This window comes from Salvelinus alpinus, chromosome 24 (genome assembly GCF_045679555.1).
Source record: "Salvelinus alpinus chromosome 24, SLU_Salpinus.1, whole genome shotgun sequence".
In the NCBI taxonomy this organism is placed as follows: domain Eukaryota; kingdom Metazoa; phylum Chordata; class Actinopteri; order Salmoniformes; family Salmonidae; genus Salvelinus; species Salvelinus alpinus.
The window spans coordinates 3,660,933-3,686,863 of NC_092109.1; the positions used below are offsets into that span (position 1 = coordinate 3,660,933).

Consider the following 25,931-nt stretch of genomic DNA (forward strand, 5'->3'; position numbering starts at 1 on the left):
TTACATATCCTCAGTGTGTTTTGAAAACAGCGGCCCGTGTGTTCAAATCCAGTATTACCGAATATCCTGGTATGGCACAAGGTCGGTATGAAAATCTGGATACACATAAGCCTAGATTTAACGGCTATCTTTAACTAAGTCTTTATCTGATAACCTTTCCAATGGTCATGCGTTGTTGAGAGAGCGCGAAGCCTGGTAGTAGGCCTGTTTCTGTAGCCCTGCCCCAGTGGTATTACTGGACTCTTCAGGTTCGGAGGTGGGGTTTACATTTTGTCTAACCAGCCTGCCCGGGCCTCCCCACAGTCACCAGAACCGTCTGTTTAAAGCCCGGGTTAGCTCAACGCTAAGAGCTGGAGGCCGCCAACAAAAGGCCTGGATATTTCCATCCCCATTAGGCGTGTTTGCAGGCCTAGGGTCGCCCCTCCCAGATTCTGTTTAGTTAGCAGCAGGACGAGGCAAGCTGGAGATTACATGTGAAAAGTAAACACATGGGTTCCCGCCTAAACAGGGTCAGATTACCAGTTAAAACAACGGGTTTCTTGCAGGCCCTCAGTAGACGCATTCAACACAGCCCACATACACACAGACGTGTATACACACACACACACACACACACACACACTTTCACGTGACGACATGTTCTGAAAATAGGCCTCCTAAAATCATATGGCACTGATACTACACACTCCTTCAAATTTGAAGCAGCAAGTAAGGAAATAAGAACAAAGAGTATGAAATATTATGTGAGTGTTCTGGAGGCTTGTGGAGGTGAGAGAGGCTAGAGTCATTTACTGAATATACAGTGCGTTTGGAAAGTATTCAGACCCCTTGACTTTTTCCACGTTTTGTTACGTTACAGGCTTATTCTAAAATGGATTAAATAAATACAAATCCTCAACAATCTACACACAATACCTCATTATGCCAATGCGAAAACAAGTTTTTCGAATTTGTTGCACTTTTATTAAAAATAATTAAATAAATACCTTATTTACATAAGTATTCAGACCCTTTGCTATTAGACTCAAAAGCTCAGGTGCATCCTGTTTCCATTGATCATCCTTGAGATGTTTCTACGACTTGATTGGAGTCCACTTGTGGTAAATTGTGAGAGAAAACAAACAAGTTGTGCCAACTCTGTTCTACCCGAAGGAGTTGAGTCGCATAACTATAGCTGGCCATTTATGCGTATGAGGACCTTGCTTTGAATTGTCTGAAATAAAATATATATGACCTAGTCTTTCTGATGTATTTATACCAAGTAACACACGTGAACTTTAATTTATTACCTTAATAAGGGATTAATTAAGGCCTAAAAGTAGCTTTATTAAGAATCGTTCAATTATTGAACACTATGAGGCTGTATGGAGGGTGACGGAATAGGAATTGTGAGTTACGTGCGCTGTTAGTGAACCCCAAGTCAAAAACAGCGTCAGGCCGGTCAGGGGCGGCAGGTAGCCTAGTGGTTAGAGTGTTGGACTAGTAATCAAAAGGTTGCAAGATCAAATCCCTCAGCTGACAAGGTAAAAGTCTGTCATTCAGAACAAGGCAGTTAATCCACTGTTCCTAGGCCGCCATTGAATATAGGAATTTGTTCTTAACTGACTTGCCTAGTTAAAAAAAGGTAAAACAAATTTAAAAAAAGGTGACTGGCGTGTGAGATCCAAAAAATGAGCAGTGGAGGTATACATTTTTGAGAGAAACTTAAGCGCTCATAGCTACTGTAACCTCAGTGGGGAATCCTGTAATATCAGAAAAAATGGATCAATAGCTCTTGTGTTTCATCCCAGAGGCTGTTGTGGCCCAGATTGCCAAGTATAATTTTACAACCACATTACGTGTTGATAAACTGAAAGTTGAAATCGTAGCTTGGGTGATAGATTGTTATTTTCACTCCCGATCCCCTCTGGGTTTCGCCATGGGCGATCAGCTTGTAAACAAGACGGTGTCAGAGCCAACTGATTGGTCCTCTCCCAGGCACACGCTCCATGTATGTCCATAGGGGGGTAGCTGGCAGATCAACACTGGGAAAAGGCATACATTGTGGGGCCCTCTCTTCTGATTCCAAGCCCCTCTTGTAACGTAACGAGGAGGGTCCCTTGACTCTACTTTACCCCTCATTAGTTACAGCCTGAGTTGTTTATGGAAGGGCTTGGAAATGCCTACTTAGCCACGCCTTTCTTCCACAGTGTGTTCATCTGGGCAGCTGCCTTGGCCTCCTCACACTCCCCCAGATCAAGTTGTTTTGTTTCAAGCCACGTTTCCTCAAGCAGATTGCTGAAAACGCTGGCTTGTGCTTGGCTGAATGCTGCTGTGTTATTCATCTTTTCACCCTCATTAGAGTGTCCCCTGCCTTTGACGACGGCGAGGGAAGCACTTTTTTTCAACTATCCACGAGCCAGTTTGAATGAGTCTCGGAAGAGATTACACATGTTGTTAGAGGCTCTGGGTTTCTTTGCGAGATACTATCTTGTCTTACGATAGAGCTGTTGCCTGGTAGTCTAGTCAAAAACGACTTCTGGTAGCCTCTGACAGTCAGCCTCACTTATCTACCGCTCCACAGAGAAGAGAACTTTGCAGTTCGACTGCAGTGCCAACTTTGCATATTGCTCTCCCTCTCGCACGCTCTCTTTTTCTCTCTTCCTCCCTGTCAGTAGTGCTAGAGGAGAGGCCATGCATGTAATTCTCTGGGTAGATTTGGCCCAGATTCTCACCATGAATCGAGTCGCTCTCACATGTGACTGGGGAGGGCCTGCTGAAATCCTGTGAAATGTGCTGCTGCTGTTGCCTCTGCTCACTGTGAGGACGGGTGAGTGGAGCGAGCGAGGGAGAATGAAAGAAAGAGGGATAGTTAGAGGGTAGGGGGGTGTCAACCACTGCCCCATGTACTAGCCACCCTTGTCCTGAGAGGGGCTCCCATGGAGTTCTGGGTTTTTGAGTTTGGACATTTTTTAAAGTGTTTTGTGCTTTGCGTTTCATGCATGTACCCCTATGGGCCCTGTGCGAGCTCCATTGTTTTCCCCCTGTTAGCTTTCCTCTCCCGCGAGGATCCTGATGTGCACAAGGACAGCAGCTCCAAACATTATCTCAGAGAGAGGTCCACTCATGACTGCAGCAGCCAGTATCTCATCCAATATAAATGAGGAAAAGTCATGGGCAGTTCATGAACTATATCTGCAGACTCCCATGCTAGCTTCTCTGCTATATACACAGTTATCCAGCTACAGACTAAAGGTTACTACAAGCTCCATTCCGCTGATCTATGTGTGCATGCATGCACGTGGGTGGAGTGTGATTTTTGGAGTAGCGGGGACACCTTTTGGTAACATGATATCCTTGACGGTCCCACTCCCATTCACAAGGGGGCAATGGCAACGTATTTTATTTTTGTTTTCATTTTGTGAAAACAAGAAAGAGTCGCCTTTCCTTGCTAGTAGTAGCTACAGTAGTTCCTCCTTTAAAAGTTGCGAGCTTACACCGCGGGACTTAGGGGTACCCAGCGTCACGGGTTCATTGCTCCAGACCACCACAAGGGGGAGTTAGAGCACACACACATTTGGGGCCCAAGGTTTTTATATGACCAATCATATCGAGTGGTTCCAATGACGAATTTGACGCGTGCCTCCTGTCCCTGGTGACTTTCTTCAGCAAAGATGGCTGACAAAACATTACGGGGGAAGCAGATATAAGTAGTTATAACGTCATAACGAGTCAAGCTAAAAACATACAATTGAGAGGAATATGTTAGTTAATGTAGAGACAAACGATTGTGCATATTTTTTGTCATAAAGTTAATTTACAAAAATTGCGACTTTGCAAGTTAACTGACTAGCTAACATTAGCCAGCTAGCTAGCTGGTGTTATGACATGAGTACAGTTTGACTTGACTCCTGAGAAAACAACTAGCAAACCAGGTGGTCATCTTGGGAAACAGTGGATGTAAAGAATCTAGCTAGCTAAAGCATTTACTGCAAATTGAATGTACAATTGTGTTAGCTTGCCTTGCCGTGTAATGCAGCTTAAGTAACATAGCTAACGTTAGCTAACTATTTACTTGCTTAATGTGTAGTCGAGGATGAAAATAACTGTATGCTTATGGATGTGTAGCTAGCTACAGTATGTAGCCGATCTGTGTATGGACCCCAAAATGTTCTGTTCTGAACTAATATTCATACCAATCTATGAACCTCAGCTATCATAGTTGTTGTATCAACTTCAAGTCTGAATGGCATTAATGAAGCCTATGGATAGAGTAGAATATAATAACTTTATTGTGCCAAGGATGCAAGTTCTATATACATGTACTGTAGTTATTACCACGCATGAGATTCCCACATTGTAGCCTGTACATTGAATATATTCACTGATCATGTACTCTTCCTTGGCAAATAAAGGTGCAGTTCAGGTATGAATCTCTGAGACATTCTTTTTCAGTCATTTCAAACTCCATTATTTGAATGATGGAATGTCTGCATGCATGTATTACAATTATACACTTCAACAGTGTTTACCACTCCTGCTTCTGGGACATCAATGATTACACATTGTAACTATGCAATAGACTAGAAACATGATTTAAGTACAGGCTGATTTGTAATTCATATATACAGAAATAAAACGTGCATATCTAACTCCCTTCATTTGCATTAATCTGAGGACACAGGATAGTATTTCAATGAGATACTTAATTTCAACCAGTGGAGAATGTGAAACGCTTTATTGAAAGAAGTTCATTATCCAGGTGTTTGAAATACATAATACATGCATTATAATTATGATAATTGTAATGTTATATTATAAATACAAGTTCACTCTGTACTTCAATGCACATATGGTGTGCATTATAAAACGAGTAAGAAAGACGAGGTGTAGAAGACAGAAAGGGAAAGAGGTAAGAACAGAGGCAGACAGCATATGATTAATGAATTACAGTGCTACCCTAATATTCTCTCAGTTCATCACAATTACATAGTGTCTCTAGCAGTGTCTCCTAACCAGCCTTGGGCCCTCAGTTGGCCCGAAGGTTATCTTAAGAGCAGGTGAGGTGGCGATGACGGGACTGGCTTCCTCTCTCACCTCAAAACATACCTGCAGACGAGAGACAGGTGGATAGAGATAGAGCATGATTAAGCCTTGTTTTTTTCATTTATCATAATCATCAGGAGGTGAAATGCAAAACTGACCTTGGATCATTAATTCTGGAACTACTACATCTCTATCTGTATTTCAATGTAAAGCATCTCTTTTTAATCATACTTCCTGTTGACCTGACCTCTCACCTATGATCATGCTGTGCCCTCTGTGTCAGCCAGTTCAGATGCGGGAGGGGTTCACCGACACAGCTGATATAACCTAGAGGATTTAGGGAGAAGGGGGAGAGGGATGAAGTGAAGGAGAGAGACTGTTAATGTGTGTGTGTGGTCGCACCTGGTGTCCACACAAGTGGCCAAAGAGTACTTAATGCTGAAAAACAGACACATGAGGACAAACAATAGAAGATAATGTCATTATTAGACATAAATACCACTTGAAGCTTGATAATGACTTGATCATTTGAATCAGCTGTGTAGTGCTAAGGCAAAAACATAAAATGTGCACAGCTGTTTGGAGCATTCCGATATGCCACAGCTGGTAAGGTCTTAGGTTCGCCTCTGTACTTAAAGGGGGATTATTCCAACTCTGTGAAATGCTGCAGATCTGCCCGCAGACGAGGCAGGAACACATCCCACACAGAAGAGGTGGATAGAATTCGACAGGTCAAGGTATCCTTCTTCTTCCAAACTGTGCATGGGAGACAGGTTCCATGTACAAGACAGGCAGAGATGAAGAGAGAAAAAGAACACAGAACTGTTTAATTACCTCTGGTTATGGTCACTTTTGCCAGCAATAAAGCTTCCACGGCCTGTTCCTCGGACAGTGAACATCTGGCAATATCTACATTTTCGACCCCTTGATCAGCTCGCACTCTGAAAGTAAAGAAAATTGCTTATTTTTTGTAGATATAAAAACAATAACTGAGATATGACCGACTGTTCAATCTAAAGCAGCAGATGTCATTTTCAGGATACGTCAATACAGCACAGAAGGCTTAACACCAGACTGGTATTGTGGTTGTTCATTAGGTGATGGGAAAAATGCAATATGCATACACAATACTATACTTACCTTCCTTAAATCCATCTATACCGCTAAAGATGACAATGTTGTATCTTGAAAAAAAGCATTGGAATTAAAAGTGAAATGTTTAACCTATTAACCTGCTTCATTATTTATGTATTACCAGTTGATGAAGAACAACTCCCATTTCATACATCATTGAACATTTGTCTACAAATAAGTAAGAATTAAAAAAGTAAAAATAACTTCTTAGATTTGATGGAGACATTATACATTTTAGTACCTTATCAATTTATGATTTGTATCAATGTGGACGAGAGACAGGGGAGCAGGATCAGAGTATTTTTGCCGAGCAATGCAACGACGCTGGATCATTCTGGCAATGATACCTGCACCATCTACACGCTGTGAAGCCTCTTCGCCATTGTACACGATGGCCCTTTGCTCTGAGACTTCCTTTGACCATTCTAAAGCCCGCACTGACTTTCTGGTCTAACTCTTCATCTGACATATCAAAATAGCATTCCCTGACAGACATATTGTGTTCTTTTCTGTTACACTGTCATGAAATATGATTATATATCGACTATGAAACAAATACGACGTGGCCTGCTTATGAGTTGCCATGAAATAAAGTTTGATTAATTCAACTGAAAATGGCGAGAACAGGCGTTCGTAGCTAAATGCTTTGGCTAGCTTGAGAATAATAATTGCATGATTTATCATTCTACGGTATGTATGTATCTATGTAATATAGTAGAATGTTATGAACCGACACTGAATCGTAGGAGCTAACTACTAGCTATGTAAAAATTGGACGGAAGAACGCCCAGTACTGCTTACCTGAGATGCCATCACACAGTCCTTCTTCGTAGGTGTCCTCTATGACTTCCTTTGTGTTGGAAAGAAAGGCTGAACAGTATTGGTTGTAGCCAAAGTGACACTCAAAAAATGGCCAAAATGGAGGGTGGTTGATAGTGAAATGAAATTGGAGTTTTGTTTTCAAATACATTTTTTGTTTTCAAAATATTTTGGGGGAATAAAATGCATAAAATTTTGCGCTCTATTACAAAATATTTGATTGAAAAAAAAAAAGTTTTACTTTGAAGCCTCGTTTTAGCTTTCAGAACAATTATATTTGATTGAAAATAAAGTTACTTTACGAAGATTTTTTTTTTTAACTTGAAAATAAAAAAGCTTTGCTCTCGACAAAAAGACATCCATTTGTTGCAAGTTTGGGAGGGTGCTAATAGCTGAACGATAGACTATTCAACCTTTACTAAAGAATAGTCTAATAGCCGAGCTAGGTGTGAAAGGACAGGGGTTTATCACAGACCAGATGTGCCTTAACGACCAAGGGGGAGTTAGAGCACTGATTATGATTTTGGGTCCCAATGCACTACTGTCTCTAACTGACAATGAATGGGCAACATAAACCAAATAATATAAATCAGAGCAAAACTGTCTGAATTTACCCAGAGCGTTTTTCATGGAATAGAAACACCATAATATTAATCAAATTAATTAAGCAAGTACCAGTCAAAGGTTTGGACACACCTACTCATTCCAGGATGTTTATATTTTTTACTATTTTCTACATTGTAGAATAATAGTGAAGACACAACTATGAAATAACACATATGGAATCAGTTAAGAACTCATTCTTATTTACAAGGACAACCTACACCTTCCTCCCCGTTGGGGGATTGAACCCCGTTCTCCCGCATCTCTGCAATATGGAAGACTATCAAATACTTCTCAAAGATGCCCTCTGGTGGTCAAACTAGCAATAACTTGCAGTAACATAAAAAATGGCTGAGAATTAAATGACGTGCCACAGAATGCTGAGGCAGCACGCAGTGTCCGCAGTATGAGCAACTTTTAAAGGAGGAACCACTGTAGCTGGATTTAGCTAGGCTAAAAACATAGCAAGCTAGCTAGCCTTTTAGCTCCCCACAGCTCTGTGTGAAATAACCACATTCATAATTAAATAATATGCCCTGGCAAATATTCTTATACTTGCCAGTGTAACCTGTAACATTTTCCCAGTTTAAAATGCTGCTTGAGTGTATTCACTCCCATATCAACTAAAAATAGAATGTTATCAGGTTTTGGTCGTGGAGAAAAAGCACATATTTCGCAGCTGTATTTACTAGTAGCCTGAAATCTCTAGTTATTACTTTGAAACAAAATCAATTTTTTGGGATGGATTCTAATAAATCTACAATGCTGTTTGGTTTATTGTTTGAACAGTCGCTGAGATTATATTTGTTTTTCAATGCAAAAATTGGCTACTTTGATGCATAGCCTATAGATCAGATCACAGAACCAAGTAAGCTTCATTGCCTACACAAGACATCCCCAACGGCTACGGAAGGGATGATACAGCGTGGTAAAATGTTCATGTGGCACAGGAGTACGTCAAATGTTGGAGCGCACACTACAAGGAGCCACCCCTTTTGTGGCGAAAAATGACATTGCGACACTGCTCTTCGGTTGCTTATTCTGTGTAGACAGACCCCTTAAGAGTGCTTTAACAATATCCTAGGAACAGTATCCTAGGGAGCAGTGTCAGGGCTGGATGGTGATAATATTCCCAGCTGAATTGGGAACCTGTGACACTACCACACTTGGATGTTAAATGGTGGATGCATGGGCTGTCTTGCGGTATGAACAATGTGCAATGTAGAGTTATATCGTGATGACACAGTTTGCAGAAGACAATTTCCATTCTGTCTGTCCAATAGCTTGCCAGTCGGTTGAGGAATTACAGTCAAGGCCGGCCCATTAATTGTGACAGTCTAATAAGAAAACGTAAATTAACTGAAACGCCTTTGAAATTCACAGAACACGGCATGTGGTTTTACGAACTTTGTACTATTTATGTATCCGCTGAAGGTATTTATTAACTTGGGGAAATGACCTATGCCTGCTAGGTTTGCACTTTTATGACCACTGTACTTCCGAGGCAGCAAAGTGATGTAACACTTACCATGTTTGCAGGTCAGATAGATAAGATACCGGCAGCTGTCTACTTTAGCTCCGGTATGACTAGAATGCATGTCAGAGGAAGTCATGGAAGTCATGTTTTGTTTGTGAAATTAACATGCAAGTGGGACTACACCATGTAACATTGAACAAAGAAACCATGGAGTCTCATTAGAGAGACATTATGGCTTTTGTGTACTTCAGACCAAGTTTGGCCCTCAAAAGGGCATCTAGCACAAGTTTGTTTGGTGGTTGTGTGTGTCTTTGTCTAGAATGTTCCAGAGACCTTGAGATTTTAGTCTTTTAGCATTGTTGGGAGAACTAATGTTCTCACAGCTCATAGTTCTCTGTGGCTTGGGTTTATGTGTTCTACGCCACCAGGAGCCACATTGACTGCATTTCCAGCTAGGAAATAGCTACTTTGCATAGTTATTCTCTTTGCAGCTGTCATTGGAATTCCTTCTATAGCGTCCTCTACCTGCCTTTGACACGTGCATTTGGATTGTCCAAGCCTTGTTTGGAAAGAGAGAGAATGAGATTGAGCCAGCCAGCCAGCCAGCCAGCCAGCCAACCCCCCCCCCTCCTAAAACCAGTGTTCATCCTGCCTCATGAGCACCCTCCCTTTTGGAGGCCATGTTCCACTGTCAGCGCACTGGCTGGTGGGCCATTAATGTGTGTTCGTCAGGGAGCGGCGCACAATCACACTGATACGTTGGGGGGAAGAGGGCCCTGGGGAAGAGGGGGGCTGCTGCTGGTGGTAGGCAGTGGTGGAAAAAGTACTCGGTTGTCATACTTGAGTAAAAGGAAAGATTCCTTAATAGAAAATGACTCAAGTGAAAGTCACCCGGTAATATATTACTTAAGTAAACGTCAAAGTATATAGTTTTAAATGTACTACAGTGGTGGGAAAAGTACTCAATTGTCATAAAATTCATTTTATTAAGCAAACCAGGCAGTACAATTTATTTATATGTTCCAGGGGCACACTCCAACAAAATAATTTTCAAACACAGTATTTGTGTTTAGTGAGTCCGAGGCAGTAGGGATGAGAGGCAGTAGGGATGACAAAGCGTTATATTGATAGGTGCCTGAATTGGACCATATTGCTGTCCTGTCTGAGCATTTGGTGTCAGGGAAAATGTAAAGTACAATATTTTATTTAGGAATGTATTGGAGTAAAAGTAAAAGTAGTCAAAAATATAAGTAGTAAAGTACAGATAGCCCTAGGATAGGCACACATCACCCACATCAACTCTCACCAACCAACCAAGCCTTTCAGCTCAGCGTTGGTTCCTGCCACTGAAGTGAAGCATTTGTCCACTGGAGAATAAGGTTGTTACACTTTTTTATTTCATTTTTTTGCACTAAAAGTATTCGGTTTGTGAGAATTGGAGCCCCCCAGCTTGTGTGTTGATGAGAATGCTGAGGGCTTCCAGGTGAGGTTAGTGGGGATTCCCCCGCTGTGAGAGGTAAGGTGTGGAGATGGTGGGGTCCTGACCTCCCCCCCCCATACACCCCACCACAGTGGGGGCCGAGCGCTCTGAAAGACTCTGCGTGGGAGGAATCTCTTTGCATTCCATCTACATTCCAGAGCCAAGCAATGGACACTGAACTAAGCAATGAGCACACAAAGCTCCCACTTGCCACCTGCGTCAGCTGTAGTGGTATGACTCAGACAAACTGATTGTGTAGCTACTTTTGTGACTTTAAATTGTATATTGGAAGTTTATCAGTGTCACGTTCTGACCTTAGTTCCTTTTTTTATGTCTTTATTTTAGTTTGGTCAGGGCGTGAGTTGGGGTGGGCATTATGTTGTTTTTCTATGTTTTGTTCTATGGTTATATTTCTATGTGTTTGGCCTAGTATGGTACCCAATCAGAGGCAGGTGTCAGTCGTTGTCTCTGATTGGGAGCCATATTTAGGTAGCCTGTTTTTCATTGTGTTTTGTGGGTGGTTGTTTTCTGTGTCTGTACCATACGGGACTGTTTCGATTTTCATTTGTTCATTCACTTTGTTATTTTGTATTTTTGTAGTGTTCAGTTTTATATATTAAAATGGACACTTACCACGCTGCACATTGGTCCGATATCTCTTACTCCTCGTCAGAAGAAGAGGAAAGTCGTTACAATCAGACAAATTTAGCAGGCGAGACCATGGCATGCTGCCTTACTAGCACTAAATTCAGAAGTTAGCAACACTTAAATGAAAGCTTCAGATTATTTCCAAATATAAGATCTAGAGAAAGTGAATACCTGATGAGTTCATTCTGTCAGCAGCCTAAATCATATGTGATTATGGAATAGAGAGGTCTTTCAAAGGCAGGGTCACAGCTTTAGTCCAACATTTGGTAGATTTCTACTCTTGTATTTGTTTCAAATCAAAACTAGAGAACTCAGCTAGAAAAATGTTGGGAAACAAACAAAATTGCTATTAAATAGGGTAGACCTGCCATTACTCAAGCATAGTTGTGCATTAACTCAACTGTGAATTGAACATGTCTTGTTGTCAGATACTGAGAGGCTAAGGTCATTATTTGCCTTAAACTAAGGATTTGTGTGGTTTCATGAGATGAGAAATTGGTAAATATATTATAACTTCCATGATGTGCATCTTTAAGTGCTCTGCACCAAGTATGCTGATACATACTGCACGTCAATAGCAAGTTGTATTATATTTTGTTTTCAGAGCATTAAAAGAGCACTTGAGGTCAATCTATTGTCGTCAAGATATCAATCTTGTGGTAAATTCAGCAGAAAGTCAATGTTTCCAGAGGTTAGTTGGTTCTTCAAGTCTCCAAAGGGGCGCCCTCTTTGCTCAAACCTTTTCATGGTTTTGGCCTTCTTAATAAGTCGTGGTTGTGTTTGTTGCATCATCTTTAGGAAAGCAATTTTTTTTTTACTTACAGTTGAAGTCGGAAGTTTACATACACTTCGGTTGGAGTCATTAAAACTAGTTTTTCAACCACTCCACAAATTTCTTGTTAACAAACTATAGTTTTGGCAAGTCGGTTAGGACATCTACTTTGTGCATGACACAAGTAATTTTTTCAACAATTGTTTACTGACACATTATTTCACTTATCATAATTCCAGTGGGTCAGAAGTTTACATACACTAAGTTGACTGTGCCTTTAAACAGCTTCGAAAATTCCAGAAAATTATGTCATGTCTTTAGAAGCTTCTGATAGGCTAATTGATATAATTTGAGTAAATTGGAGGTGTACCTGTGGATGTATTTCAAGGCCTACCTTCAAACTCAGTGCCTCTTTGCTTGACATCATGGGAAAATGAAAAGAAATCAGCCAAGACCTCAGAAAATTGTAGACCTCCACAAGTCTGGTTCATCCTTAGGAGCAATTTCCAAACACCTGAAGGTACCACGTTCATCTGTACAAACAATAGTATGCAAGTATAAACACCATGGGACCACACAGCCGTCATACCGCTCAGGAAGGAGACGCGTTCTGTCTCCTAGAGATGAACGTACTTTGGTGCGAAAAGTGCAAATCAATCCAGAACAACAGCAAAGGACCTTGTGAAGATGCTGGAGGAAACAGGTACAAGATTATCTATATCCACAGTAAAATGAGTCCTATATCGACATAACCTGAAAGGCCGCTCAGCACGGAAGGAGCCACTGCTCCAAAACCGCCATACAAAAGCCAGACTACGATTAGCAACTGCACATGGGGACAAAGATTGTACCTTTTGGAGAAAATGTCCTCTGGTCTGATGAAACAAAATATAACTGTTTGGTCATAATGACCATCGTTATGTTTGGAGGAAAAAGGGGGATGCTTGCAAGCCGAAGAACACCATCCCAACCGTGAAGCACGAGGGTGGCAGCATCATGTTGTGGGGGTGCTTTGCTGCAGGAGGGACTGGTGCACTTCACAAATAGATGGGATCATGAGGGAAATTATGTGGATATATTGAAGCAACATCTCAAGACATCAGTCAGGAAGTTAAAGCTTGGTCGCAAATGGGTCTTACAAATGGACAATGACCCCAAGCATACTTCCAAAGTTGTGATAAAATGGCTTAAGGACAACAAAGTCAAGGTATTGGAGTGGCCATCACAAAGCCCTGACCTCAATCCTATAGAAAATTTGTGGGCAGAACTGAAAAAGCATGTGCGAGCAAGGAGGCCTACAAACCTGACTCAGTTACACCAGCTCTGTCAGGAGGAATTGGCCAAAATTCACCCAAATTATTGTGGGAAGCTTGTGGAAGGCTACCTGAAACGTTTGACCCAAGTTAAACAATTTAAAGGCAATGTTACCAAATACTAATTGAGTGTATGTAAACTTCTGACCCACTGGGAATGTGATGAAAGAAATAAAAGCTGAAATAAATCATTCTCTCTACTATTATTCTGATATTTCACATTCTTAAAATAAAGTGGTCATCCTAATTGACCTAAGACAGGGAATTTTTACTAGGATTAAATGTCAGGAATTGTGAAAAACTGAGTTTCAATGTATTTGGCTAAAGTGTATGTAAACTTCTGACTTCAACTGTACCTACCGGTAGCTTTTCCGCCCAATGACATCACCTCTGTCTGTAGTAAATCCCTTAAAAATGTCCCAGAGGCAGGGAAGCCTGATTTTCCCCTCTTTGCATAATTTTTGCTCTACCTATCTTACTAACCCTTTATCTGAATTGACAGGGGTGGCAGTGTATGGTTTCAAACTGGCAGCTTGTTGAATGCGTCTTTCAAAATCTTGTGAAATATCTCAGGTCATGCTGTTGTTTTTGTCCCTCGCCTGTCCATGTGATCTGAAGCGGAAGTGGGGAATTGCTCCTCTTGATATTGGTTGACCAGTTTCAGTCTGTCAGGCATGTATATTGCAGGATATCTGCTTGGACGTATTTCCCCTCTCTGACCTAAACTGCTGTTTTGTTTGCTTGCCTGCGAGGAAGTTAACGCCGAAAGACAGAGCTTCAACACGACTTCTGAAATGTCCCCTCAGCTGAGGTTATTACAATTGACGATAGATTTTCATGTTTGTCTAGTTCAGACGGGCCATTTTGATTGTGTCGGAATGATATGTCAATGGGTTTGTTCCCCCGGACCTGTTGTTTCTCTAGAGAACGAGTGACTTGTGATAGATGCTAAAATGTTCATGCTCACGTGCTCCCCTGCCCCCCACACACTCCCATCTCTAGATAGAGGGTGATATGTGTGGGCAGGCTACCTGATGATAAAGATAACATTCAGTGAGGCAGAATTCCACTCTGTGTTTCAGTGGGTGTTGTCTTGGGTGCTGTCTTCTATTGGGAACACTGCCGCACTTTGTCAAAATAGTTATTCCATTGCTGATTCTCTCAACATGGAAACGATGGACAGAATCCTGCTTTTGAAACTGCATTCATTAGATTTTTCTGACTGTTTACAAGCAACATTGCCGATGTGCTTTGAATCAGCATTAATAAGACTAATGGGTCGAAAAGCAACCAGATTCATCTGCAAAATGGCTTACATCACATTGATTGATTTGGAAGCACTCATTTAAAACGTCATCCCAATTTAAGATCCACTTAAAACTACCTCCACCAGGTTGTTTAGTCTCATGACTTGACAAGTTGTTGTGGGGATTGCGTTGCCTTTTTCAGTTCCGTTTCAGCTGTCTAACTGGTTCACTAAATCAAATCAAATTTATTTATATAGCCCTTCTTACATCAGTTGATATATCAAAGTGCTTTACAGAAACCCAGCCTAAGACCCCAAACAGCAAGCAATGCAGGTGTAGAAGGACGGTGGCTAGGAAAAACTCCCTAGAAAGGCCAAAACCTAGGAAGAAACCTAGAGAGGAACCAGGCTATGAGGGGTGGCCATTCCTCTTCTGGCTGTGCCGGGTGGAGATTATAACAGAACATGGCCAAGATGTTCAAATGTTCATAAATGACCAGCATGGTCAAATAATAATAATCACAGTAGTTGTCGAGGGTGCAGCAAGTCAGCACCTCAGGAGTAAATGTCAGTTGGCTTTTCATAGCCGATCATTAAGAGTATCTCTACCGCTCCTGCTGTCTCTAGAGAGTTGAAAACAGCAGGTCTGGGACAGGTAGCACGTCCGGTGAACAGGTCAGGGTTCCATAGCCGCAGGCAGAACAGTTGAAACTGTTCACTACCGTTGGTTCCCAAATTATAATAGAAACATTGCCTCAGATCTCAGGTCAACTTTTATTGGTCTGTCTAGGACATCTCCCAGGATCGATTAGTTTACCACTGGTTGCTCGCTTAGGTGGTCTGTGGAGTTAGATCACCCACTGCATGGTGATGATGCCAGCCAGCTGTAATACGGCTGAAGTTAAGTTACCTCTTTCCCCCGACACTAAAGTCACAGGGGGGGCTGACCAATAGAGAGTTACGGAGGCCTGCTTAGTATAGGGCTTAGGCTATGGTCCTCACAGCATTAGTGATAGCGATTTGTTTAGTGGCAGTGTCAGATTCCACTCAATATTCAGAGGCGCTGGAAATGTCATTGTGTCATTGGTTGATTTACGGTTACGCGAAATCAGATCTTTGTCAAGCTTGTTTTCCATTACATACACTACCGTTCAAAAGTTTGGGGTCACTTAGAAATGTCCTTGTTTTTGAAAGAAAAGCTAATTTTTGTCTATTAAAATAACATACAGTGTAGACATTGTTAATGTTGTAAATGACTATTGTATCTGGAACCGGCAGATTTTTTATGGAATATCTACATAGGTGTACAGAGGCCCATTACCAGCAACCATCACTCCTGTGTTCCAATGTCACGTTGTGTTAGCTAATCCAAGTTTATCATTTTAAAAGGCTAATTGATCATCAGAAAACCATTTTGCAATTATGTTAGCACAGCTGAAAACTGTTGTCCTGATGAAAGAAGCAATAAAACTGGCCGCCTAACACAACGTGCCATTGGAACACAGGAGTGATGGTTGCTGATAATGGGCCTCTGTACGCCTATGTAGATATTCCATTAAAAATCAGCCGTTTCCAGCTACAATAGTCATTTACAACATTAACAATGTCTACACCGTATTTCTGATAAATTTTATGTTATTTTAATGGACAAAAAATTTGCTTTTCTTTAAAAAACAAGGACATTTCTAAGTAACCCTAAACTTCTGAACGGTAGTGTATATTAGTCTGAACAGTTGACCTTCTTGTTGCATCAGTTAGTCATGTGCGTATGTTTCTTTCCCTTTTAAATGTACGTTTTTTTGTTAGGCCAAATTCAATTGCTGCTTTTTGTTTTGTCTGAAAGGTTAGCTATGCTGTGTCTGTTTTGAAGTGGTGTTTAAAGTTGTTGTTGAGTCTCCTCAGCCTTGTTTTGACCAGAAACACCAGGCGCCGTCTGCCATTATCCTCCATTAAGTAGCAGTGGCTCCGCTGTCCCTTCCAGCAGAGGCAGGGATTGTGTGAACAAGTAACCAGAGTTTTGGGAGTGCAGAGGCTCATGAGAAAGTGTGTGTGCCCAGAGAGCCTGGCTCTGTGTGCGTGTGTGTACGTGAGTGATATAGACTCCCAGCCTGCCGGCCCTTCCACGTCCCACCTGCACAGCCCCACAATGCCCCTTTGTTCCTGGACCACAGCACTGTGGGATAGCTGTTATTTGAGAGGCGAGGCGATGGCCACACCGCCAACCCTTTATTCAGAGGAAAGATGGTAAATTCCTGTTATCTGGTTTCATTGTCCCCACTCACTCGCTCCCACTCATGAAATACACACAAGACTTCCCACTAGTCCATAGGCTACAACTTTCAAGGCAGCACACTTGAGCCCCCCTCTGTTTGCGACCAACATGTCATCCACAGAGTAAAGTCCAATACATGGTAGCTAAAGGCCTTCCCACACTAAGTCGGATTCAGTCTTTTACAATTATTACATGTCACACTGTGCGATGTTACCAAATTTTTAAAAATCATATCAACCTGGCCAGATTGTACAATTTGCTTTAGTTCTGTCGTCACATTCTGCGATTGGCTGTTGAGGCTACGTCAGCAGCAGTGGTGTATTTGATCTGCGCTTGTGCCAGTAGCGCAAGCCTCCCTCGGTGTTTATACGTGAGTGAAGTGAGTTTGGAAAAACATCAATCAAATCAAATTTTATTGGTCACATACACATGGTTAGCAGATGTTAATGCGAGTGTAGCGAAATGCTTGTGCTTCTAGTTCCGACCGTGCAGTAATATCTAACAAGTAATCTAACAATACCTAACAATTTCACAACAACTACCTTATACACACACAAGTGTAAAGGAATGAATAAGAACATGTACATATAAATATATGGATGAGCGATGGCCAAACAGCATAGGCAAGATGCAGTAGATGGTATAGAGTACAGTATATACATATGAGATGAGTAATATAGGATATGTAAACATTATATAAAGTGGCATTGTTTAAAGTGATACATTTATTACATCCACTTTTTAATTATTAAAATGGCTAGAGATTTGAGTCAGTATGTTGGCAGCAGGCACTCAATGTTAGTGATGGCTGTTTAACAGTCTGATGGCCTTGAGATAGAAGCTGTTTTTCAGTCTCACGGTCCCAGCTTTGATCCACCTGTACTGACCTTGCCTTCTGGATGATAGCGGGGTGAACAGGCAGGGGCTTGGGTGGAGGTTGTCCTTGATGATCGTTTTGGCCTTCCTATGACATCGGGTGGTGCATGTGTCTTGGAGGGCAGGTAGTTTGCCCCCGGTGATGCGTTGTGCAGACCTTACTACCCTCTGGAGAGCCTTTACCGTTGTGGGCGGAGCAGTTGCCGTACCAGGCGATGATACAGCCCGACAGGATGCTCTCGATTGTGCATCTGTAATAGTTTATGAGTGTTTTTGGTGACAAGCCAAACTTCTTCAGCCTCCTGAGGTTAAAGAGGCGATGTTGCGCCTTCTTCACCACGCTGTCTGTGTGGGTGGACCATTTCAGTTTGTCCGTGATGTGTACGCCGAGGAACTTAACTTTCCACCTTCTCCACTACTGTCTCGTCGATGTGGATAGGGGGGTTCTCCCTCTGCTGTTGCCTGAAGTCCACGATCATCTCTCCTTTGTTTTGCTGACGTTGAGTGTGAGGTTATTTTCCTGACACCACACTCTGGGGGCCCCCACCTGGGGGCGGCCCGTCAAAGTCCAGGACCCAGTTGCACAGGGCGGGGTCAAGACCCAGGATCTTGAGCTTAATGACGAGTTTGGAGGGTACTATTTTGTTAAATGCTGAGCTGTAGTCGATGAACAGCATTCTTACATAGGTTTTCCTCTTGTCCAGATGGGTTTGGGCAGTGTGCAGTGATTGCGATTGCGTCGTCTGTGGACCAATTGGGGGGATAAGCAAATTGGAGTGGATCTCGGGTGTCAGGTAGGGTGGAGGTGATATGATCCTTGTCTAGTCTCTCAAAGCACTTCATGATGACGGAAGTGAGTGCTACGGGGCGATAGTCGTTTAGCTCAGTTACCTTAGCTTTCTTGGGAACAGGAACAATGGTGGCCCTCTTGAAGCATGTGGGAACAGCAGACTGGGATAGGGATTGATTGAATATGTCTGTAAACACACCAGCCAGATGGTCTGCGCATGCTCTGAGGATGCCGTCTGGGCATGCTCTAGGGATGCTGTCTGGGCCAGCAGCCTTGCGAGGTTTAACACATTTAAATGTTTTACTCACGTTGGCTGCGATGAAGGAGAGCCCGCAGGTTTTGGTTGCGGGCCGTGTCGGTGGCACTGTATTGTCCTCAAAGCGAGCAAAGAAGTTTAGTTTGTCTAGGAGCAAGACATCGGGGTCCGCGACAGGGCTGGTTTTCTTTTTGTAGTCCGTGATTGACTGTAGACCCTGCCACATACCTCTCATGTCTGAGCCGTTGAATTGCGACTCTACTTTGTCTCTATACTGACGCTTAGCTTGTTTGATTGCCTTGCGGAGATAATAGCTATACTGTTTGTATTCGGTCATGTTTCCGGTCGCCTTGCCCTGATTAAAAGCAGTGGTTCGCGCTTTCAGTTTTGCGCGAATGCTGCCATCAATCCACAATTTCTGGTTGGGGAAGGTTTTAATAGTCGCTGTGAGTACAACATCACCGATGCACTTGCTAATAAACTCACTCACCAAATCAGCGTATACATCAATGTTGTTATCCGGCGCTATCCGGAACATATTGACTTGTTTATTGTTTACTCCATGTGTAACTCTGTGTTGTTGTCTGTTCACACTGCTATGCTTTATCTTGGCCAGGTCGCAGTTGTAAATGAGAACTTGTTCTCAACTAGCCTACCTAGTTAAATAAAGGTGAAATAAAAAACAAATATCCCAGTCCACGTGATCGAAGCAATCTTGAAGCATCAAATCAGATTGGTCGGACCAGCGTTGAACAGACCTGAGCACGGGCGTTTCCTGTTTTAGTGTCTGTCTATAGGCTGGGAGCAACAAAATCAAGTTGTGGTCAGATTTGCCGAAAGGAGGGCGAGGGAGGGCTTTGTATGCGTCGCGGAAGTTAGAGTAACAATGATCCAGAATTTTGCCAGCCAGCATTCTATATGCTGATAAAATTTAGGGAGCCTTGTTTTCAGATTAGCCTTGTTAAAATCCCCAGCTACAATAAATGCACCCTCATTTATGTAGTTTCCAGTTTACATAGAGTCCAATGAAGTTCTTTCAGGGCCGTCGAGGTGACTGCTTGGGGGGGATATACACGGTTGTGATTATAATCAAAGATAATTATCTTGGTCGATAATGCGGTCGGCATTTGATTGTAAGGAATTCTAGGTCCGGTGAACAAAAGGACTTGAGTTCCTGTATGTTGTTATGATCACACCACGTCTCGTTAATCATGAGGCATACACCCCCGCCCTTCTTCTTACCAGAGAGATGTTTGTTTCTGTCAGCGCGATGCGTGAAGAAACCAGGTGGCTGTACCGACTCTGATAACGTATGCAGAGTGAGACATATTTCCGTGAAACAGAGAATGCTACAAAAAGTATGCATCTTAGAAATAGTTTTCACATACAAACTTTATACAAATCAGAATCAAATATGCTTCCCAAAAATAACATTGTCTCACTGTGGTAGAACGTTAATTTTGATATGTGATTTTGTGCATTTATCAAAATCCCATCAGGTAGCCGGATTTCAGATGACGTTTAAATCAAACTGTTATATTAATCTGACAATTCACAATGATCGTATTATTGTGTGGCATACTCAGTGTCGGCCGTGTTGCTATTGGTCAGTCACTGGGATCGGCTCCTAGCACCGTGTAGCACACTACACGATAAGGCTTGACATTTCTGACACTGCCAGAACTTTATTGGAGCCTACGACTGCACATAGTGATACTTAACCCTTTGACCCGTACGATCACATATTCGTGATCATTGTTGAGTGGTGCCTGCCGTGTACTATCGCAAAAATGGGATTGGAACAGTAGCAACATAATGTATGATGCAACAAATTTGTCTAAACAGCCTTGTTGTCTGAAAAGCATCTAAAACAATGTTTTGTACTGATGGGAAATAAAGGTCTTCACAACTTTTTTCCTCAATTTCATCTTTTATTGTAAAAGATAAATGCGAACATCATCTTCTAGGCATCATACTGAACACGTCCACATCCAAACTCATTCCATAAACCATCCAGTCGAAATAACAGACACTAAAACATTAGCTGACACTAAAACAAAACACAAGTTAGCGACCTAACAGCTTGACTTGTTTACAATGTACCACATCTCTGGTGAGCACAAGGGAGGAATGTAATATTGTTTAGAAAAAAGATTTGTGTCTGCTAAACTTACAGGAGCTAACTTCTTTATGGTGGCAGCCATGTTTGTTTATGTTTGACAAATGAAAACTCCCGATTCCCAGAATGCCATTTACTATAAGACGCAAATAAACAAAGTAAAAGTCAAAGATACCAAATACCTGAAAAATATCAACTTAGCTTGGCAACTTTCATATTACAAATCTTCGATGTACTTTTCACAGTGTACACACGGAGCACATGACTTGACAAGTAATTTACAGTTTTTGACAAATCACAAAACAAAATCACCTCACAGATCCTCACCCCAAATACAAACATACTGTCTAGCCTAACCGTAGCGTGAAAGCTAAACATGGTTGCCAGATTTGGAGGAAACCATTTTGGGGGATCATTTCATTTGTGGGGGATTTTCAAGTCCATTGGGGGTAGAAATGGGGGAAAGTATCGTGGGAGGGATATGATGCAGGAAATATTACTATGATGGGGAATTTATCAATAAATGGGGGGCAAACACAGGAGAAGTGTATAAATCCAAAAACCTCAAAGGACTGGTAATTCCCTAATTTTGACACATGACTCACATAGTGATTGTGTAAATACAACAACTCTACTGGTTAAAAAATAAAACAACAATTTAAAATAAGAAAATCAAATTAGAATTACTACCCATAATAACTCCATAAAGTAATTTTCCCCCCATAACTTGATTTAAGGAATAGAAAAATAGACTAGAGACAATTCTGACCTTCTTGTGGTCCAAATCACACTTAACTATTAATTATGAACTTTTCTGTAATTATCAGTATTATAAATTACCTTCAAATCAGTATTACAAATGACTTTAAATCATCAACCAATCATCTCTCGGCTTTCCAGTGAGTGCGATCAAACCACACTAGTCAGGACAGAGGTCAGAGGTCATTCAAGCCGTTCAAATAAGTGTTTCTTTCTGTATTAGATTAATTATTTATAAACAGTCAAACATGTCATACATGTCATACATTTCGTATCCCAGGTTACAGTTTCTTTAGCACATTCCTTATCAAAAGAATACACATATTCAATTAAAACTCAGAAAATAAAACGTCAGAAAATTCCATTTGTGTACCTCTTTCAAGATACCTTGGCTCTAACCCGTGAAAAACCCACTGAAACCAAATAAAATAACCCCACACAATAAATCAGAAATGGTATTGAAACACTAACAAACATTCATGATGGAGGGTAAAAACAAACGACATTTCACAGGCCTTATTTAATGTGGGAGCTCCCTTAACATACATACTGTAGTGGACTTCCATCAGTCCGGGAAGAAAGAATCCTACTCAAAACACATCAGATAATATAGTGTCCCATTACGAGGAATAGACACCTTCTAAAGATAACAATCCAAGAGCCCCTTTCCGGTAATCCTATCATGTTAAGCTGTTTCATTAATTTAGTCAAAATATAAAACTTGTTTTAACAAATCTAGGACCTTCAAAAAGTTTGCGTAGCCAGCTCAATATTCATCAGCTCAATATTCATCAGCTCAATATTCCTCAGCTCAATATTCAGTACTAAAACGTTTACTTTGGAAACTTGCCACTGTTCCACGTAATGGAAACAGATTATTGTTTTAAATGACATTACCTTCCTGCTCAAATTCACAAGAGTTACCTAAACTACAAAACCTAGCAACAATAATCAGAAACTGTCAAAAGAACATTTCCGATTCAACTATTCAGACCTCTGCTTCAAATGCCCCACTGCGTCCCTTACAGCCTGATATAGCCCAGCGAGCACGACTCACTTTCACCCGCAGACGTAAACATCCCATTATTAAAGTCTATCCAAAAACCACTAATAACATATTTCCATTCACATTATTAGAAGGCATTGTTTTCATTTGAGTCTACCCAAACAATATTACTTTGTATTTTTAATACCAACCTCCATAGGATTTTCCCTCTCTGCTTCACACTTATTAAACGTCTATTATTAAAATATTAACATGTAATGCGCCAAATCCACAAAATACATCAGCCAATTCCTAAGGGAAAAGATACATTTCAATGGGAGTTAAAATAGTTCACAATGCTTGAGCCTCTTTCTGCCCACAACTTCAATTCAGTCAGTAACATAGACCCAATAGTATTGAAATGACCAGTGAATCCCGCAAATAACCCTATTATAATGGTTTGTAGTCTTAACATCTGGCCCATAATAACAACACAATTACCACAAAATGGCCTTAAAGTTCATCCAAGTGTTTCTTTGCAAAGATTTCACATGTGAAAAGGAGATTTAGCAGTCAAAGAGTTGAATCAACATTCATTGATTTGGAAACAGATCTGGGAAGGTCAATAAAAGCTGATTATATTTTCCCTTGTGACATAATGACATTTCTTCATTACATCACATTTACTCCGCAATGATTTTTAATTTGATGGAAACCCTCATTTGGTTTCTTATGTCATTATAAGTTACAGTTGAAGTCGGAAGTTTACATACACCTTAGCCAAATACATTTAAACTCAGTTTTTCACAATTTCTGACATTTAATCCAAGTAAGAATTCCCTGTTTTAGGTCAGTTAGGATCACCACTTTATTTTAAGAATGTGAAATGTCAGAATAAGAGTAGAGAGAATTATTTATTTCAGCTTTTATTTCTTTCATCACATTCCCAGTGGGTCAGAAGTTTACATACACTCAATTAGTATTTGGTAGCATTGCCTTTAAATTGTTTAACTTGGGTCAAACGTTTCAGGTAGCCTTCCACAAGCTTCCCACAATAATTTGGGTGAATTTTGGCCAATTCCTCCTGACAGAGCTGGTGTAACTGAGTCAGGTTTGTAGGCCTCCTTGCTCGCACACGCTTTTTCAGTTCAGTTCTGCCCACAAATGTTCTATAGGATTGAGGTCAGGGCTTTGTGATGGCCACTCCAATACCTTGACTTTGTTGTCCGTAGGTCATTTTGCCACAACTTTGGAAGTATGCTTGGAGTCATTGTCCATTTGGAAGACCCATTTGCGACCAAGCTTTAGCTTCCTGACTGATGTCTTGAGATGTTGCTTCAATATATCCACATCATTTCCCACCTCATGATGCCATCTATTGTGTGAAGTGCACTAGTCCCCCCTGCAGCAAAGCACCAACACAACATGGTGCTGCCACCCCCGTGCTTCACGGTTGGGATGGTGTTCTTCGGCTTGCAAGCCTCCCCCTTTTCCTCCAAACATAACAATGGCCATTATGGCCAAACAGTTCTATTTTTGTTTCATCAGACCAGAGGACATTTCTCCAAAAAGTATGATCTTTGTCCCCATGTGCAGTTGCAAACCATAGTCTGGCTTTTTTATGGCGGTTTTGGAGCAGTGGCTTCTTCCTTGCTGAGCGGCCTTTCAGGTTATGTCGATATAGGACTTGTTTTACTGTGGATATAGATAATTTTGTACCTGCGTCTTCACAAGGTCCTTTGCTGTTGTTCTGGGATTGATTTGCACTTTTCGCACCAAAGTACGTTCATCTCTAGGAGACAGAACGCGTCTCCTTCCTGAGCGGTATGACGGATGCGTGGTCCCATGGTGTTAATACCTGCGTACTATTGTTTGTACAGATGAACGTGGTACCTTCAGGCATTTGGAAAATGCTCCCAAGGATGAACCAGACTTGTGGAGGTCTACCATTTTTTTTCTGAGGTCTTGGCTGATTTATTTTGATTTTCCCATGATATCAAGCAAAGAGACACTGAGTTTGAAGGCAGGCCTTGAAATACATCCACAGGTACACCTCCAATTGACTCAGGCTAATTTACATAATTTATCAGAAGCTTCTAAAGCCATGACATTTTCCAAACTGTTTAAATGCAGTCAACTTAGTGCATGTAAACTTCTGACCCACTGGAATTGTGATACAGTGAATTATAAGTGAAATAATCTGTCTGTAAACAATTGTTGGAAAAATGACTTGTGTCATGCACAAAGTAGATGTCCTAACCGACTTGCCAAAACTATAGTTTGTTAACAAGTCACTTGTGGAGTGGTTGAAAAACAAGTTTTAATGACTCCAACCGAAGTGTATGTAAACTTCTGACTTCAACTGTATACAATACAAAATCCATGTGTACGTGTGTGTGTGTGTATATATGTGTCTGTGCCTATGTTTGTGTTGCTTCACAGTCCCCACTGTTCCATAAGGTGTTTTCTTGTCTTTTTAAAAATCTAATTTTACTGCTTGCATGATTCACCTGATGTGGAAAACAGTTACATGACTATTTAGTACTGTGCGCCTTCCATAGTCTGTTCTGGGGACTTCACTTGGGGACTGTGAAGAGACCTCTTGTGGCATGTCTTATGGCGTATGAATGGGTGTCCGAGCTGTGCGGCAGTCGTTCAAATAGACAGCTCGGTGCATTCAACATACCTCTCATAAATACAAGCAGTGATGAAGTCAATCTCACCTCCACTTTGAGCCAGGAGAGATTGACATGCATATTATTAATGTTAGCTCTCTGTGTACACTGCATCTCAGTGCAAGATGCATCACTGCAGCACCAGTCCCTCCTGCAGCAAAACACCCCCACAACATGATGCTGCCACCCCCGTGCTTCACGGTTGGGATGGTGTTCTTCGGCTTGCAAGCCTCCCCCTTTTTCCACCAAACATAACGATGGTCATTTTGGCCAAACAGTTCTATTTTTGTTTCATCAGACTAGAGTACATTTCTCCAAAAAGTACGATCTTTGTCCCCATGTGCAGTTGCAAACCGTAGTCTGGCATTTTTATGGCGGTTTTGGAGCAGTGGCTTCTTCCTTGCTGAGCGGCCTTTCAGGTTATGTCGATTATAGGACTCATTTTACCGTGGATATAGATATGATTCCATATGTGTTATTTCATAGTTTTGATATCTTCACTATTCTACAATGTAGAAAATAATAAAAAACAACGGTAAACCCTTGAATGAGTAGGTGTGTCCAAACTTTTGACTGGTACTGTGTGTGTCCATTGCAATTTATGCAAGAATTCAAATCAAACCAAATCGTATTAGTCACATGCGCCGAATGCAACAGGTGAAATGCTTACTTACGAGCCCCT

General features: G+C 41.4%; 1 protein-coding gene and 1 long non-coding RNA gene across 7 annotated transcripts in view; one reads left to right on the forward strand and one right to left on the reverse strand.

Moving 5' to 3' along the window:
• The window catches only part of LOC139552020 (mitogen-activated protein kinase kinase kinase 1-like), a 117,970-nt gene that overhangs the window by 14,577 nt on the left and 77,462 nt on the right, over positions 1-25,931 (forward strand). The gene's annotated exons all lie outside the window — the stretch shown is intronic.
• Positions 4,701-7,065, reverse strand: LOC139552018 (uncharacterized). 5 transcript variants are annotated; one of them, XR_011670372.1, is made up of 5 exons: positions 6,961-7,062; positions 6,166-6,209; positions 5,860-5,966; positions 5,280-5,352; positions 4,701-5,088 (listed from the first exon to the last, which is right to left on the reverse strand). It is a non-coding gene; the product is annotated as an uncharacterized lncRNA (long non-coding RNA). The 5 variants fall into 5 exon arrangements; XR_011670370.1 differs by having other exon boundaries at positions 5,860-6,209; positions 6,961-7,065; XR_011670371.1 differs by lacking the exon at positions 6,961-7,062 and adding an exon at positions 6,401-6,954 and having other exon boundaries at positions 5,860-6,209.